The following is an 18836-nucleotide window of genomic DNA, read 5'->3' as shown; positions in this document are numbered from 1 at the left end:
AAAGCGATAAGATTCTCTCTTAGTAGACAAAAAAGGAACAAAATTTGTGCAGTGATCTTGATGCGCTGAACCGTCTGGATCGAGACCTTTCCTTCGCGATTATGCGTCGATTATGCGTCAAGAACGGCTATAGGTTATTACAGTTATAATTTAATCATTTGAAAGAAAACATAGAAATATTCCAGAGAAATTAAGATCTGCGAATAAATATTATTTCTATTTATGGAGATGAAGTGTTTGTAATGAAATCATAACAGATATGATAAATAGAACTGTAGAAGACCGTAAATGCAATGTAGTGTAAAATAAAAATGATATTTTCAGGTCATTTATTTACCGAACAATTGTATGGTGTAGATTGCGGCATCTTGATCCTATTTATATTCCGCATTCCTTATAGCAGTAACTCGTTCGTGATAGTGACCATGACCTTGAGTTTGTCGACGTTTTCTGATGGATAGCCTTCGAAGATTGCATAGTCACGAATAGTATTCCAGTCATTGATCACTGTTGCGAGATATTCCGCTGCGATAGCGGATATTGCTCACCGTGTTTTGATCTAAAGTCTGCGAGCCTTTAGATTTCTATTTTAAAGCCACTTTTAGAATTATGTCATTTTATCTGAATGTGTAACGTAATTTTGGAAAAACATTTCTCCTTTCCATTGATCTGTCATGCATGGTAATAACGCTTCGTTCCTTTTATTCTTAATTTTTCTCTATTCTAGTATTAATATTAAAAAGCGTACAGAGTAAAAATATATTTCAGGGTAAAGAAATTATTAATTAATAAAAGCATTTCCTTGACAATTGGAATTACGCTATTGAACAGAAATACTGTTTACTTTACCAATGTGGGTAATACAAAAATTAGCTCTTTAACGATTGTATAATTGTAAACTATATTAACGATCGTCAAAAAATCAGAAACTTTGCTATGTCGCAGACAAACAATGGTAGAAAAACAAAAGACATGCAACTTTATCGATGGTAGATGATATTGCATGGTCTGTGATCATTGACGGAGTAGACGTGACGTTAAATGGAACTTTGTGCCTCAAGCTGAAATACCGACCTGGAAAATATCTGGGTGTTTCTTACGCCCTCTGTGATTTTATACAGTGAACACAAGAAATAGAAAGAGATGACTGACTCGTTCAACCACAGCGAACCTGCCTTAGGCATGGTTGCACGCGTATAGTCATTATCATGTCTAGTCTTATCCTAGTTAATGGCTAAAGTCGAACTGCGATGATGTTGACGGTCGGTAGCTATCTATCGATACAGAAATTGAATATTACAGAATCAAAATTTATTATACACATACATAAATTATACGTACATATACGTACAATATTCTTCATAAGAGTGTTGTACATAATATAATATTTTTATAGTATTAATAGTTTACTAGTAATAATTACAGATTCTCCGGATGATGATTTTCTGAGTGATGAAAGTTATATTATATTATTAATAATAATGAATATTTTCATTACAAAAAATACTTTGATCGATGAGTGCGTTCTGTTTAGTCTAAATAAATATATGTATACCTTTATCGTAAATTATTATTAATAGACGATATAGTTTTTAATTGAACGAAAGCCACAATTGTTACCGACGGGTTTTATTTCAAAATACAGTTCCTCTGGTTCGTCATAGTGTTGCATCTAAAAACGTGCGCTGTGATCTTCACTAACTGGAAATTCGTCTATGTATTTGTAATGTCATAAATGACATATTATGATATAATATCATGTGTACTGAAACGATCTAAATTTGTAAATTCTTTCGTAAATATTGACATAAAAATTAAATTGCTGTCGTATTTACAATTTACATTTATATACGTCTACGTATTTCGCGTAATAAGGAGTTTGTTTAATTAATTAGAATTGATCAAGAAGTTTAGTTGGTTTGACGTAAACTTGAATCACAGCAAGTATACTTAGTGCGTGAATTTTAACATTCCTTCGCCAATGTGGTGAGCCCAGGTGGCCGTAGGTCACGCGTAGCCGACTCCACCCTTCGAGTAGTAGGCTTAACCAGAAAGGCCCACCTCTCGTCAACATCGCCCCCCACTTTCTCTTGACATAATTTGATTCATGATGGCTGTACGACGACCAGTGCGCCATCTTCTAACGTGTCTCTGAATTGTTGAACATTTCTATCGCTTGGTACTGTAGATCACGAAGAAACATAGATCTACCATCGGCTACGAAATACATACATACTGTGCTTACAAAATGGTTATCGTTGCTTTCTCGTAGATGGCAGAATTTTTACTTCGTCTAAGTTTCAGTTTTTATACAATTTAGCATTTCTTTCAATGAGTTATAACGTTGAAGTCATCATTTAATTTCTCTAAGAATATTAAATATTTCTTATTAAATAATTATTCTCATTAAATAAATTGTTGCTCTTCGTATCGTAAGATTCATTTCACTTATTGAATTTTCAACTTCGATAACTCAAATTTAATAGTAGAAAAACTGAATTCAATGTTAAATGCTGTTCTAAGCAACTTTTTAATATGATATAACTTATAATTAAATTTGTAGGATATCAATTTTATCAACAGACATAACGAAAGTTTTATCATCATCTTTGTGTCAACCACATTTTTAACATTTCATACGGCATGCTTCTCGTCGTACGTCCAAGCATTACGCAATCTCATAACAACGCTCGTCGGCCTAAACGCGCGAGCACGTGTCACATCACGTTTTCAGTCTTCCTGACACCGAGCAGTTTTGTTGGCTGAAGTCTTACCTTCGTGCTCCCATGGGGCCAGTATTCTAGAACATGTAACTGACACTGGTCAGAGGAAAGGCATGGTTCCTTCCTCATTGAAACTGACGCTGACTGAATCCGCACAACACAGCAACGTCTGCCCTTTCTTTTGAATTCCATCAGAACAAACTTAGAACCACCCTTGTTGCGATTTAAAAACACCTCGATATCTTGTTTAAAATATTCTATTACTATTTTTTGATGTCTATTTGACCCTCAGACGACGAAGCCTGAATCAATTTTCACCCATACGGATATTTCATGTTTATTACTTTCTTTTAGGTTGGCAACTAAGTGATTGCCGATTTGGTCAATACTATCTAATGACAAAATCCGCAATCACTTAGTTGCCAACCCATAAAATATGACATAAGTTACATTTGCATGTCACAATTTTCTCAAATAATACGATTTTACTTTTTAAGTTAATGTAATTATCGCAATGGTGTAAAAGGCTTTCTTAACCTATGATTACGATCAGATCTAGGACTAAGATTAAAATTAAATATTCCATTACTTGATCACGTATACCAACTGAAAACCATAAATTTGGTTTATAGTTCAGAATACCAATCGTAAGCATAATTCACAAGAGTGAAACGATACTCGAAGCCAACGAGTTAAAATATTCACTAGGCATTAAAATGCAAACTTTATTTATTCACATGAGCGTTAAACACGAATCAACGAATCCTAGATTAAAAGGATCAAGGTTTTGAAACGCAGAGCGTGGAATTTCAGAAGAAGACACGTAATATTTCGCAATGTAAGAGTGGCTGCCAGGCGACGCTGTGTCCCGAAACGAAAACCGTGGCACAGGCATAGTTATAAGAAATGAAAATCGATTAATCCACAGACAAGTTCTCCCACAGTTTCTCAACGAGTAGAAGTAGAAGGTTCAGGTTCGCTGCCAAGATTCCGGTGACTGGAACACAACGACAAGAAGAAGCGGCATGACAGGCCTGGTCGGAAAGACGCGACAGCTCCGACCCAGACCACGACAATAGCAGTCGGCGTTGACACTTCGATAACCCGTGAATCAATATAGGAAAGAGAGGAAGGCTTTCTTAGAAAAATGACGATAGAATGGACGCAGTTGTTCGCGGCCCCCGCGCTCTTCCCCCTCCTCTTTCTTCCACGCGTTCCGAAGCTGCTGCCAAATCTCAGCCCGTCACCGGCCCGCGTGATTGATATCTACTTCGTCTCGTACGCGGCCCTTCCCTTTATTCCCTCCGATTCCCACCGCAGTCCCGAGGAGAAAACTATTCCCGTTCGCGCTTTTGTTTTAAAACGAAAGCCCCAACTCGATTTCGCTCGGTTAAGGGTAGCTCCTGTGTCTTTTCCGAATCGTAGTTCTCGAGACTTCAAATCGATCGAATATCGATTCCTCGATTTTACAATTTGTGGTTCTGCAAGTTGCATTCGGAGATCCGAAGTAAGGTTAAGTCGCATGAAATTTTTCTGCATCGATCTATCTTGTCTTTTCTCGATTTAATCTGTTTACTAAGAAGAAAGGGGTAACTCATTATTTCGATAATAATTCCTTTACGATATTTTTTTGTAAATTATGTCTCTCCACTTATTTATTTATTTATTCGGTGGTAGTTTGCAAATTCTGATTTATCGATTGAATACCAATTGCTGGATTTTACAATTTGTGGTTCTGCAAGTTGCATTCGGAGACGCGAAGTAAGGTTAAGTCGTATGAAATTTTTGCTCATCGATCTATCTTGTCTTTTCTCGATTTAATCTATTTACTAAGGAGAAATAAATTTCAAAATAAAATACGTGTTTTAGATAGCAAGTTATCTACGATAAGAGTCTGATCTAAAAATCAGAAAGAACATGGAGATCGTTTACGAAAACCTCATAATCACAATCCACAAACCGGTAACTCTTTTCTCGGGTCAGTAGCTTTAGTTATGTTAAGAAACATCGACCAGACCGCGAAGGTTTCAACGTTCCATCCTCATCATCGGTACGAACGCAATCCTCGGGACGACGTCGACAGGTTAGGCGATGGAGTGCTAGTCGAGTTCCGCGGCCGTCACGTCGCAGTGACGAGTGCCCTCCCTCTGCATCCCCCGACACTCTGGCAGGCCATCGAACGGGCCAACAACCTAACGTCAGGCAACGCCACCTACAACCACCCTCGGAGGCAGAGGGCCCTCCAGGTTCTCCAGAACCGCGGGCTCACTCCCCCCTTTCACTCTTTGCTTCTCTTCTCTTCTCTTCTCTTCTCCTCCCTTCTCTTCTCTGCTCTGCTCTACTCTTCGTCCGCTGTTCGTTCCTTCAGCCACGGCCGACTAGTAGTCGAGGAATTCGAGTTGCTATAAATCTCCCTTGACGGGCGCGATGCCAGAACGCCGTGGGGGGAGGGGAAACGTGGGTTACGGAGGGCTACGAGCGTGGAGGAACGGGTGCCGATAGGATGGGCAGACGAAAAGGGAAGGGAACGCGCTTCAGCCGCACCAGGAATTGTAATAGTTTTGCTCGCCAGGGTTAACGCAGCTTACAAATCTACCCCGCGGTGGATAGAAAGAACTCGAAGGTCGCCACTTTTCGCAACTCCTTTGTAATCCTCTGTCCGCTGATCGCTTTTGTTAAGCTCCGGTCACCTATGTCCATGCGTGTTTCTATGAGTTTTGAGGACAGAAGTTTGGATGAGATTGAGGAACATGGTTATGGTATCTTTTGTGATAGTTTTAATAAAGCATTGATTAATATGCTATAGTAATTCTATCGAAAATTGCATGGTATAAGAGTAGCATATGATTGCTTCAGTGTAAACTTTGGAGAAAGAAACTCTTGCCAAATAATTTTCCAGTATATTTTCTACTATTGTTATAATTCTTTTCATTATTACCTTAACCCCTAATTTCCTCACTTCTGCCATTCGCGTGTTTACATTTTTATTAATTAAATTAGACTTTCGTTTACTCATCCGTAGACTGTACAATATCGATTATTTCTTTCATGTAAATACACATTTTTATTATTACCAATTTCTTACATTACATCGACTTCTAATTCTCTGACTTCTGCCATTCGCATGTTTACATTTTTATTAATTCAATTAGTTTAGTTTACTCGTCTATAGAGTGTACAATATCGATGTATTTTTTCCATGTAAATACACATTTCTATTATTACCAATTCCTTACATTGCACCAACTCCTAATTCCCTGACTTCTGCCATTCGCGTGTTTACATTTTTATTAATTCAATTAGACTTTAGTTTACTCATCCGTAGAGTGTTCAATATCGATATATTATGTCGGCAACTAAGTGATTCCGGATTTTGTCGTTAGGTGGTATTGACAAAATGTGCAATCACTTAGTTGCCAACCTAAAAGAAAGTAATAAACATGAAATATCCGTATGAGTGAAAATTGATTCAGTGTTCGTCGTCTGAAGACCAAATAGCCAGCTTCATACACCGATAGAAGGCTGTTTACACCATTGGAATAATTACATTAACTTAAAAGGTAAAATTTCGTATTATTTGAGAAAGTTATGGTATGTAAATGTAACTTATGTTACATATTATAGGTTGGTTTGCGGGTTTTGTCAATACCACCTAATGACAAACTCCGCAATCACTTAGTTGCCAACCCAATATTTTTCCCATATAAATACATATTTTTATTATTACCAATTTCTTACATATTTCAGTACAAATTCAACAATATGTGCTGTGTATCGATCTTTGTTTCCTGGTAGTCGTCTAATCCTTCATAATAGTACACCATTAAGTAGAAAACGCGAACGAGCTACAATCCAATGGAACTATAAGTCGCTCGCGATGAGGGTAAAATAGCAGCGAAAAGTTTGCAGGTGTCGAGCGAGTCGTCGCGGCACGTAAGCCAACAGACGGGTCCCGAGTTCATCAAGTAAGTTGAATTGAAGAAGGACTTGTTTTCTTTGGCTGCGATCTGGTCTTCCGATAAGGCGGTCGTGATTCGACCGCCGCTCTATCTCCTAATGACCCCGCGGTGAATTGCGGCCATCTTTAATTTGCCGATGTTACGTCGATAAAGTTTCCTTTCGACGATGGAAGCCTGCATTTCTCTGTTGCTTGTAAAACAACGATAGGAACATCGTTGACACGACAATTTCTCTTCTCTCGTTTATCTAATCTTATTGTAGTCCCCGAATTTTTCACGTTCCAATCTCGTTTTAGTTTCAACGAAGAAAATAACTTACCGTACAAATTCCATATTTCCTTCCAATTTAAGAAACTTTTTATTGATAGAGAAATATTAAGAAAATTATACCTTTGCTGCTGTTAAAAAATTGTAATTTTGTTCCAGATGCTGTCGTATCTTTCAAATAAACATTTATCGAACGTTCGAAGGAACCAGGTAATAATTTTCGTTAGAAAATGCAGTCTAACCTTACCCTTCTTTCGTCATTGGTTTCACCAATAGCAAATTATGCGAGAAAGTTTACAAAGCATCGGAAAATCGCTACTTTTGATTTACGGCCCAAACTCTTTTGCTGGATATCTGCGACAAGGCCGTGGAAATACATAGAAACCGATAGCAGTACAAAAGGAAGGGTTGTCATTTGCATTTGCCACGAGTGACCCTTTTCAGGCTCTCAACGTCCATCCATGGAAAACGGAAATCAATTTGACCCGCTGCGGACCGCTTGCCAAGATTCCGTACACAACTTTACACTTTACGAAGTCTCGGAAATATTTCAAAATTTTCCAACTAAAACAGGGAAATGTTCTTCGATCGCAATCTTGAAGATATAATAAGAACAACAACATAAGGATGCAAATACTTTTACGGACGATAACATTTCCATCCTCTTGATATTAGATAATATTAAAATATTGAAAACCATCGAAATGTCGGATATATTAAGGTATTGTTCACAATCGCTAACAATTCTATTTGAATTAATTATTTAATTTAAGAAATATTTGTCATAACAGCAGTATATTAAAATACGTATTTTTAGTCACCGGACATCAAACTTAGAAGACGAGGAAAAATGTGCTTATCGCGCTTCTTCTTTCCTGAGATCTCCGAACGAGACGTTCTAACTATTAACACTTCTTGCGCAATAGTAACGACGGCCTTCGTTTCCCATTAAGAAGCACGGCAATAAACAGGAGAAAAAGTGTTGGTTAAGACAGGAAGGTAGAGAATTGATAGATCGAGAGGGGTCCAGAGGCGGTAAAACGCGGTTGTAAATCGGATTCGCAGCGGGACCGTTATCCGAACCGATGTTACTGAACGGTACTTTTCTCCAAAACGGAGTACCGTCGCTGTATAACCGCGGCCTCGGGCATAAATCAATTAAATTATAAATTACTATACAGAAGTTGAGCAAAACGACCACCTGTTGAGGACAGCAGCAGAGAGAGAGAGAGAGAGAGAGAGAGAGAAGGTAGAAGCGAAAAGGGGCAAGTAAGAGGGGTGGGGGTGGGGAGGCCAGCTATCTCGTAAATTCTCCGCTCCTGCCCCGCTGCTGTATCCATGTGTAGAAGTGTTTACTCCTTACTTCCTTTCTTCTTTCATCGTGATCTCCTTCTAGAAAGTTATTTACGAGCAGTCTATTGTTGCCACCTGTGTTACGAATGGTACGCTAATTGGACTGTTGCGTTTGCCGCCTTTGTTTCATTTGCGTACGACGAGTGGCGCCTTTAAATCAACTTAAACATAGCGTTTTTGTCGATTTAAAATTGAGTGACAGCTTAATTCCATGAATGGATACTAATGATTGGTTGATCGATGAACATCGTAAACTATTAAGGTAATATATGGCATTGTAATCTATTAGGGTAATATATGGCTTTAAATATAACTTTTTCAGTGATTGACAGTGTACGAATGTTGACCGAGAACTTTACAGTAACAACTGTCTGTGACAATCATCTTTCATCGAATCACCTTGCCGTCAAAGAGTTGCTACATTACAAGAAACTCGTAACGTAACTCGCTTCATCTTCCAGGATATTAACTTTCAATTTGTTTCACGTGTTACGCGTGGCAAAAATTAATCAAACAGAAGAGAAAGAAGTAGCTTTCTAGAAGAAATGAAACGGACCGATAAGAAAGTTTGCTGGAAAATATTTTTACATGTAAATACTCTCTTTTGCCAACAGAGTTCAAATTTCCAACTCTGAAGAAGGTCGTTTATGTTTAAGCTTTGACGCGGATTTGCTAGATAAGCGTATAATTGGGAATGCGAAGAAAGTAGTAGGTAGGGACATTGAGAGCTGCCAGGGATGATTAATTCTCGGCAGGAAAGCGCCAGACCCTTTGGAACTCGCTTGTAGCGCCCGCTCCACCCCGTCTTCTCTACCATTCCAACAACCCCAACCACCGTCACTTCGAACCTCCTCTTCGCTCCTCGCGTACACCCGACAACCCACACCCTCTTCAACCCTCTGAGCTGCTCTTACCACCAAGCAGACTTTCTCGTTTCGTTTGTTCTCCGGCCGTGTCATTCGTTATTACATCGTAGAAACTCGCGGATATTTGGAATTCCGAGTGACGTCTAAAGGCCGCCCTCGTTGCTTTAACCGGTAACCCGGCTTCTTACCGCTTGCGCGGCTTCTTTGTCTGTCTTGACTTCTTTTTTCTTGCCCTGCCGCACCAATTTCCCATTATTGTTAGTCCTTCCGTCATTTTAACACGGAGGTTTTCAAATGATTCTTTTAGGACAAGGCGTGGCTCACTATAAGTTTGATAATGGATTGATAGCTGGGTTATCGTTGGATTAATGTGTTTCTTTAATGAATTTTTCTAATTAGCAACGAGATAAAATCGTTTACTATGAGTTAATCAAAGAATCTTGAAGATTTTATTGGTAGTTTGAATATTTAAGAATTTACAATAAACGGTAATTCACTAGTTAAATAATAAAACAGAAGTTGAATTTGTTATTTTAATATTTAACGTTCCATTAGCTAAACAATGCAGTGTTAATCTAATATTTAATGTTCATTGGTTAAATAATGGGAATTCAGAAGTCAAAATAATCTGTGTATTTTCAAACGCAATGGACTGCCGAAGGTCCATAAAATTTTATAGCTGGAGTTCATCATCTTCCATGATAATCCGGAAGAATATTCCTTTATTTTATATAAATTTCTTTTTCATCAAATAACAATTTATCGAATAGCGGTAGAAACCAATTCGCATGCCATTAGATGGCGTCATTGTTAGCTTCAGGTATATGTGTAACAATTAAAAAATTTGAAAATTTGAAATCTGAAAAGTGAAAAATTTCAAAATTTGAATGACTTTCAAATTCAGACTAAAATTTCAAGCTTTCACTCATTCAAGCAACTGAACACACGATTAACCCTTTGAGCGCTGCGTTATCCGACGTTAAGCCGTGGGCTGCGCCCATCAAGGCATTGTAGTCTGCTACACACTTTGCTTTTCGCTTTGCTTTGCCAATTTGATAATTAATTTCCTTCGTTTCAACGAAATTATCAGAATGTCAGGTGGACAACATCCATACGTCTTTTTTATCACGCCGCTTTTAGCCTAAATTGAATGGTTATGTGTGTTTCTCAATCAATCGCGAGAGAGCGCGCCAACAGGAGTCGTAGATTCCTATTCCTCCCGTTACAATTAGACAATCGACGCCACGAACTTATCGATTGCCTATTTTGATTAGGATAATAGAAGTGATTTAATTAGTATAAGACTTGATTAACAGTTCAAAGATATTATATATTTTCAACAACTTGTAGACAAGATGTTTACGTTCGGTGCGTATGTGTAAGTTGGAGAGATGGCTGATCTAAAGTAGATATCGACCAGTGCCAAGATGTTGACTGATCTAAAGTCGATAAAGTCGGTGACGATGGTGTCGCAAAGAAAAGCTCTTGCTCGGTGGTGATCGCCCACCATTGGTCGCTTGCGGGTGGAATCGCAGAAAAAATAGGAAAACCCACGTTTCCCTATTTTTTACCTGAATAACCATAAGGAACCTCCCGACTCGAAGATGTTCTATGTCAATTAACGGCTTTAAAGGTAAATCGATAAGCTTCGTCTTATGACAGTTCCTTAGGATTATTGCCATTATTATCCGCTTAATTCTACGTGTACAGTTAGTGACCGCCTCGACCATAAAGACTCACCGGACGTAAAAATGTAAAAACGCATATATGCGTCCATACCTAAATTGAATGGTTGTGTGAGAACGCATATATATGCATTCATAACTTAAATTGAGTGGTTGTGTGAGAGCGCATATATATGCGTTCATAACCTAAATTGAATGGTCGTATGAGAACGCATATATGCGTTCATAGCGCTCAAAGTGTTAAACTACAAAACCGCGCTCTTGTATTAAGTTGGCAACTAAGTGATTGCGGATTTTGTCGTTAAGTGATACTGACAAAATCCGCAATCACTTAGTTGCCAAGTCAATATCAGTACACGAAGCTTCCACCATACGTCTCCTTGTGGAATAGAATGGCGAGGATCGTGTATTCTGGTTTTCCTAGCAGCGTGTTGGTAAAATTTTTCCCCGGGCGTCTGGACGAGTAGAGAACGCGAGCGAATCCGGCGTGGGGCTGTGGACGGGGCAGGTTTCTGCCGTGGCCTGCTTCTCCATCAACGAAGCGGGTCCGTGCGTCTCGCGGGGAGTGCTCGCGATATCGCAGCTATTTGCATAAGGCTATCGTCTTTCCTTTGTTGCGGGTTCGCCTCCCACATACGTGGCGAGGCTGTCACTCAGCTCTCGGGCCTCTTTCCACGGCGCGGCCTTCAGTCACATCAGCCGCGGATCAGGGGCTTCTCTCTATCTATCTTGTCGTCTTCTCTTCGCTCTCTTCGTCTTTCCTGCTTTCTTTCGTTCCCCGCTGCCCTGCGCCCTTCTTACTGTTCCGCTCGTCCTCGTTCGTTCGATTTCAAACCTCCCTACGGCAGCAGAAGACCGTACACCCTGTCTTCGCTACCTTGCCTGCATTCCTGCATACAATTACACGGGGCTGCGCTTATGCATTTCGTGCGTAACGTTCGCTGTAGCCGGACTCCAGCGAAGCGAAATAGTCGCTGCGTCGATTTTTGGCTCGAGTTACGCGTTCCGTTCGAAGTATAGCAGATGGAGATGATACGGTGAGATTGAGAAGTCTGTCATTGGTTTAGGTTTACATCTGCCAATGTTCGCAACAATCTGTTTGTATTGGTAGAACACGGAGATTCGTTTAGGACAGGACAAATTAACGCTTTGACTGCCACGCGGAAATCACATGTTATATACCGGGTCTTGCTTAAATTCAGCATCTAACTTACCTACAAAAGTATCTGTGAGAATACCCTGAAGATAATTTTAAGGCCATCAAATCAGTTTTGCGTGTCAATATCTATTTCTTATATTATGTATATGATGTTTTAAGCGACACCAAGACGAATTGAAGATAACCTTGCAATGATGTTGTATGTAGCGTTAGTAACTTTTCAAAATCTTCAGTAGCAATAGAAATAATTGAACACTTTGAAATCACACGTTTCGCTGAGGACGCCACGGGAATATTTTTATTATTCAAAGCATGTAATGGCAAAATAATAATAAATTGGTCATCCAAGACAACGTTCTTTCCCAATGGATCGTTTATCTTATTGGTGGCCACGGGTGACCACCGTGGCGCCTTGGTAACAGTTGATAGCGACATATTATAACAAGGCTTCGTTTATTTCAACAAACCATTCGCATTCGTTGTTACGTCGCAAGCAAAACGTGCAGAATATATTTTTGAACGTGTAGAAGATATTAGTAAACAGTATTTGCTCATTATATGTAAGAGTAAGGTATGTTCTCATTTCTAACCTCAATTGATTATAAGCAGCATTTACGATTATTTTCTAAGGTGTGTTTACAATAATATTCGTAGATTATCCCTCAAAGATATGGATACAAACACAGTGCACCGTTAAAAGCAAGATTTGTCCTCATTTTCTTTTTATTGATGTTCTAATAAAAACGTTTAATTGTTCAATGGGACACTTTTCATTTCAAAGTATTTTCTATTTATCTGTTATATTCAAAATGCTCTAACTGTCAATTATCATTCAATTTTTACAATTTTAAGAATTTGAAGCGCTCCAGTCACCAATGACCACCGTGGCATCGCAGGAGAAACCGTGGTGGATCATATATGACCCAGGTGGCAGTCAAAGTGTCAAAAGCAGTTCATCCTTTGCAGTATATCCTTTTCTATCCTTTGTAGTATATGTAAAACGATTTGTCTCCTTGCAGAGCACAATGCTTGTATATTACTTTTAATTTATATTTTGGAAACTCCTGTAATTACTAAATATGAACATTGAAGCGTATTTCTCACATCTACAAATCGTCTAAAAAGAAGATGACTCTTATCAATAAAAATGGCAACGATGAAGGAAGTGGTACAATGTCTTTAAAGGAATGATTTTTTAGTTTAGTTATAAGGCGAGTGAAGTTGAAAAATAACGTTATCCTAGTTCAGGTTCCCAGGAAAGCCTTCTACAGGACAGGTAATTTAAAACACACGGAAAGTCGACTCCTGTGCAGATGTTTTTTATGAGTATCATAGGCTGTAAAAGACTATGTTTAAAGTGGTCATGGAAAATCGTGTTTTTCGAGCGTTTCACCGTGCTTCCAGCTACTTCTCCACTTTCTAACGTTCCGTCCGTGAATCCGAAAGTCCCGAAGCTAAAAATTAATCGCTGGACGTTTCCCAATTAATTACGCACCTTTTATCATCATCGAGTAAATTGTTTCATCGTCAAAGAAATTTCAACGATTATTAGAAACATAACAACGAGAAAGTTACTAGCCATTTCATCAACTTTCCACTAAAAATCATCAACGATTTTTCTACTAGTTAAATCTTAAGACTTTATGGTCTGAGTCATATAACGCTTTAATTCCAATTATACGTCAAATATAGAATTATGGTTTACAAATATAGAATTATTTTTACCTACTTGATATTTAGCACAAATTCTATGATTCTTAATTTTGTTTATTATTTCCTACTATTTTATTACAAATCTCGCATTTCTTTTGGCGTCATACGTATCCTACAATTTAAAAATACTAAATTAAATTACAATTTGTTTCTATTTCTCCAACGTGTAAACGTAACGAGTATACGCGCTGATATTTGTGAATTTAGTTCACCTCAAGGAGAGAAGCAGAACATTCAAAAGTTGCGAAAAAAGCAAAGTATGTTAATTACAATATGGTTGGGTTTCAGTGGACCGGATTGATATGAAAATTTTATAATAAACGCAACCGGTAGCCACGGGTGGTTGCATCGTCGCGTACATGTCGATGACTATCTCGCGGACCGATGACGAACTGGGTAACTCGGTCAAACCCACCGGCTCCGCGGGGATTTGCATACAAATTGAAGTGGCGCGCGAGAGAAGCATCGATCGCGCGCGAATGCGAATATGGTAATCGGCTGAAGCTGCAACGTTAGCCATCGATGAGTTCGGGAAACGTGCCCGGCAAATTGAATTAGGTGGGTCCCTTGTGTCACGAGACTCGTCGCGTCTTCCACATTGGTTCCCTTCCCGTTTGACTCGACGCGTCACGATCTTTCTTCCGATAGAAAATATCCTTCGTTCTTATGCGAAAAGAGAAAAGGAATTGTTATAAATACAATTAGGAATACAAAGCACGGATTAATAATGCGGAAGGTATGGGAGTATAATATAGTTCAATATATTAATAATAAATTGGAAAGTTTTATTACCGTTAAGTGTGATGAAACTTTCGAAGTATTCGAATATTTGTGTACTGTGTATCACTGTTTCTCTGGTTCTGTTGGATATGCATTTCCGAAGGTTAGAAATTGATGATGTCATAGACGCAACGGTTAGAGTATTCCGAGGATAGAATTACAGAGAATAGAAATTTCATAACAAATATGTCTTTTTATAATTTATATATTTGTTCGAATGTCAATGTGGCTTGAAAGATATTTGACAAGAGGAGAAACGTTTTTATGTATATTTCAGTATTTTTTTAATGTATTTTTATGTATTTTTTATGTATTCAGTATCATTTTATGAATTATTTCCTCCTGCGTTTTTCCCACATTTTCAAATTGTCGATATTGTGTGCTATTCGTAATTTCTCATTCAGAATATTAACGTTAAATAATCGTCGGTTAAAATGAAAGCAGTAGCATTGTATAAGCATTATTTACAGATAATACAATATGTACTAAATTCTACATAAACAATATGAATATGTAGTTGTACATAAGTCAACAGAAGATTCGAATAGCGAGACTTACAGTGTTGTGCCTTGAAGTGGCAACGTTGTTTTGGCTCGCTAGGCTTAAAGGTAAACAAACTCCGAGCAAAACATCGTCTTCGTTACTTGTAATCGTACACCAGAGATATGTTCACAGTTTCTGTAATACCACCGATCGATATGAATAGACGAACGTGCTCTCTAGGACAATCATTGTAACGAGTTTATACAGTCGACTAGCGAACGTAGAGTTGAACAGTAGCATTGAGCGAGTGATGATTACGACTGGCACACGCTATCTCTGTACTTGTATTTAAAATGATTTTAATATACACTGTACTTTAATAAACTAACGCTTTTAATAAGCTACCTCATTTTAGTAAAAATTATCAATTATCAATTATAAATTATCAATCTTTTGAGTGCTCACAATTATCAAAAAACCTGAAAGTCTAACATATCGGACGAAGAATACACAACCAATTTTAACCACACAAATCAATAATTCTTCTTTAGACTTTTAGTATATTTCAATATTATAAACAAGCACGAAAACATCGAAAATCCTTCATAACTCTATATATACCTCAGAATCTCACCTATCGAGCTGAACGATTCTTTATCTCTGAACCTGCATCGAATCTACCGGAAGCCTCGGTCCTTCGACCCTTCGATCCAATGCATCGACTATCGCTTGCGAATTTTTTCAAAAGCGGGACTCGATCTGCGATACCGGGGCGTCAAGACAAGTATCTGCGGACGTTATGGTTGGACAGGCGATCAAAAGCTTGTCCGGAAGGGGGCGCACATCTCATCGGCTGGCAAAAAGCGCAAAAGGAGAAACTGGAGGTTCGAGAGCAGGATAAGCGGGTGTTCCTCGTAGCGTGCTGATACTCCACCGGTGGATCGGCGCAGATCGTCGAGTTTCGTTGGCCAGAGGAAGAGTTGCGCCTGGTGTCCGTTCGAGTCTCTGCATCTGTGGAGTGGAATGGACTCGGCGGAATGGGACGAGGACGGAGGCCGCATTAATAAAACATTAAGGTTTTGTAGACGATGTATCGATGTAGTGTTTATATTATCTTCTTTGATGTCGACATGTGAATTGGACAGATTTGTTATTCAGACTCCGTACATAAAAGTGGTGAAGTCTTGCTCCGCTCCGTTTGTGGACAGGGGACGCGGCCACGGACGGACAAACGGACGAACAAACGCGACGCGGACGGACGGACGGACAGACGGACGGGCTCTACCTCCTTCGTCTCTGACTCTTTCTCTCTTCTTGGTCCCTGCGTCGCCTGTCACTCAACCGATCGACCGCTGATGGAAGGAGAAAGGGCCGCGGGATCGAGGGCCGCCTTTCTGACTCGCCGCGGAAAAACTCACGCTGCCGATCGAGTTATCGAACTTTTCCAAACGCGGATCATCTTGCCGGTGTCTTAGCGGGAGCCTGTTAATGGCTTTCCGGCCACATCGTGCCGCTTTCGAGAATTGCGATACTTTTTCGCCATAGACGTCTGCCTTTCGCATCACAATCCTCACGTTCGTTTGCTTCGATTTATGGCTCGCTGTTTCTATGACGAGTTGTCACGTAGTTATAATCATTTTACGACAACATTACGAGATTTTACCATTAACGCGTTCGGAATAAAATCTTATTCACGGATTGTGCTTTGTTCTTTGTATTTTTCTGGAATAACTCGGATATATTTTTATTACAAATTTTAACATCACATTCTTCTATTATTTTATTAATCTGTGACAGCACTCGACACCAAATACCACCGGACGACACCAACTAGTGTCGGACGACGACAGCGCAGTGGCTAGCGCCTTGTGTTACGAACGTTCGGAACCTGGGATCAAATATCGGCGACTGTAGTTCGATTTTTATTCCACGATACAATAATGAAAAGAAGGCAGCAGTACCCCAGCAGCGACATCTCCACACCAGCAGCAGAACCCATCTCTGCTTCTTTACACTAGCAATTGCAACTATCCAATCATAACACTTCAAATTGACTACTATAGTTACATACATCAATATAAATCCTAATTCGATTTAAAGCGTGACACGTATGTGACGTTGAACATATATTGAACAGTGATGCCATGATGGATACTCCGGTTTATCAAAACTAGAAAGAAACCCTCGAGCTCCACGAATATAATAACGATCGTACGAAAGATGTTCATTTCTTGATACAAACTCGGTAACATGGAACAACGACTGTAACAGAATAATAACTCAAGTTCATTGCACGAGAAGGGCTAACGATTGGCGCTCGTCTGAAACAAACACCGGGCATTCCCTGTGGTTGCACGCGCGACGAGCACGTCTCCGCTTTATTCCCAAGGAACGTGCGGTATCGATACTCGTCCCTCTCGAGAGCTCTCCCGTCGTGTCCCCTACTCTGAACTCGGCACCGTGATCCCGAACCTTGACTCTTCATTAATCACCGCGCGGTATCAATGACTGACTGAGTGACTGACGCCAGCCCAGAGGTATTATATACCTACGGCGTTCCGCGCCAAACGCTTCACGCTTTCTGCTACGAGTTTTCCCGCAGACGAGGCTCGCTTACCCACCAAGAAAATCCTACCTTGAAATCTTGCGAATTTTCTACCGTTTCATGTAAACCACTTTGCTTCTAGCGTTTAACGAACAGGACATCTGTGAGATGTGTTGAGACACATTTTGTGATTTTATAATTGTGCTATTTTTTTAAATGCTATTTGTCATAATTAATGGTTAGGAGAAATGGTTGAAAGACTATTTGTGACTAAGTCAGAAATGAACAAAAATATTTTATAATATGGTTGCTAGGCTGTGCTCGCGAGAACTTTGATCCAAATGCCTGAGAGACCATTAAAAAGAATCTGGACACTTGTTTATTATTGATAGGATGTATTTTATTCTTTATAATTGTTTTATGAGATTAAATCGATTTGCAAAAGCCAACATACGATAATGAAACTGTTCTCTGTAATTATCAAACCTTGGAGAATTATATTGTTACTTGATAAACACTCTGTCATCGAATTCTTTCATCGCTCTATTATGCTAAAATTCATACTCTGTTATTATCATATTTATGAGCAGGAGCAGTATCACGAACACGTCTTGAAACAGTGAAAATGTACTATTACCCGTTCCTCGACTAGACGAAGAGTGTAACGAACTCGTTAGACGAAGTTTCAATGTCGATAATCATCGACTATCAAATTACCAGAGTCCTTTACGACTTTCGATTGAACCATCAAAATGAGAGGTTGGTAGAAATGAAAATTCTACGTTTGCCAACGAACACTCTAGTTAATGACTATCATGGATTCATGGTTGTCCGCGTAAGACCGGCCACGGATCCAGCGGAAAGGAAGGGATCGATAATTCGACGGCGCCATGCTCGTTTTATCCTTCGATCCGTGCGGTCTATCGTTACAATCTGGACAAGGAAAGTCACGATCGTCGAGTAGGCGAAACGTGCAGCGTGAGGAACCGGTGGTGGATCGAAACTTGCGCTGTCATCGTCGGTAGCATGGTCAAATCGTAGGATAAACAGAAAGAGAGAGAAAGTGAGAGAGAGAGAGAGAGAGAAAGAAGCACTGCTCGAAGCATAGATCGTGACTTGCGTTCAGTCCTCTTGTCTCTTGTTGTCTCCTTGTTACCCGACTCCTGTCCGTTTCGGTAGTTTTTGAGGGTGTGAGGCTGCTTTATCACGCGCGACCTCCCGCTGTTGTCACGCGATCTTATCGCGCTACTCGAGCGGATTCGACCGCTCACGATCGCCGATCTCCACCAGTTTCTCGATCCTT

The 18836-nt window shown here is 39.5% G+C and overlaps 2 long non-coding RNA genes across 2 annotated transcripts in view; both read left to right on the top strand.

Moving 5' to 3' along the window:
* The window catches only part of LOC126926692 (uncharacterized), a 222543-nt gene that overhangs the window by 68843 nt on the left and 134864 nt on the right, over positions 1 to 18836 (top strand). The gene's annotated exons all lie outside the window — the stretch shown is intronic.
* LOC126926696 (uncharacterized) lies at positions 6129 to 10438 on the top strand. Its single transcript, XR_007714785.1, has 5 exons — positions 6129 to 6283; positions 6471 to 6688; positions 7109 to 7670; positions 7767 to 8564; positions 8625 to 10438. It is a non-coding gene; the product is annotated as an uncharacterized LOC126926696 (long non-coding RNA).

Source organism: Bombus affinis, chromosome 18 (genome assembly GCF_024516045.1).
Source record: "Bombus affinis isolate iyBomAffi1 chromosome 18, iyBomAffi1.2, whole genome shotgun sequence".
NCBI classification, from domain to species: domain Eukaryota; kingdom Metazoa; phylum Arthropoda; class Insecta; order Hymenoptera; family Apidae; genus Bombus; species Bombus affinis.
The sequence above is the reverse complement of the archived record's forward strand: the minus strand, read 5'-3'. Positions and strand labels throughout refer to the sequence as shown.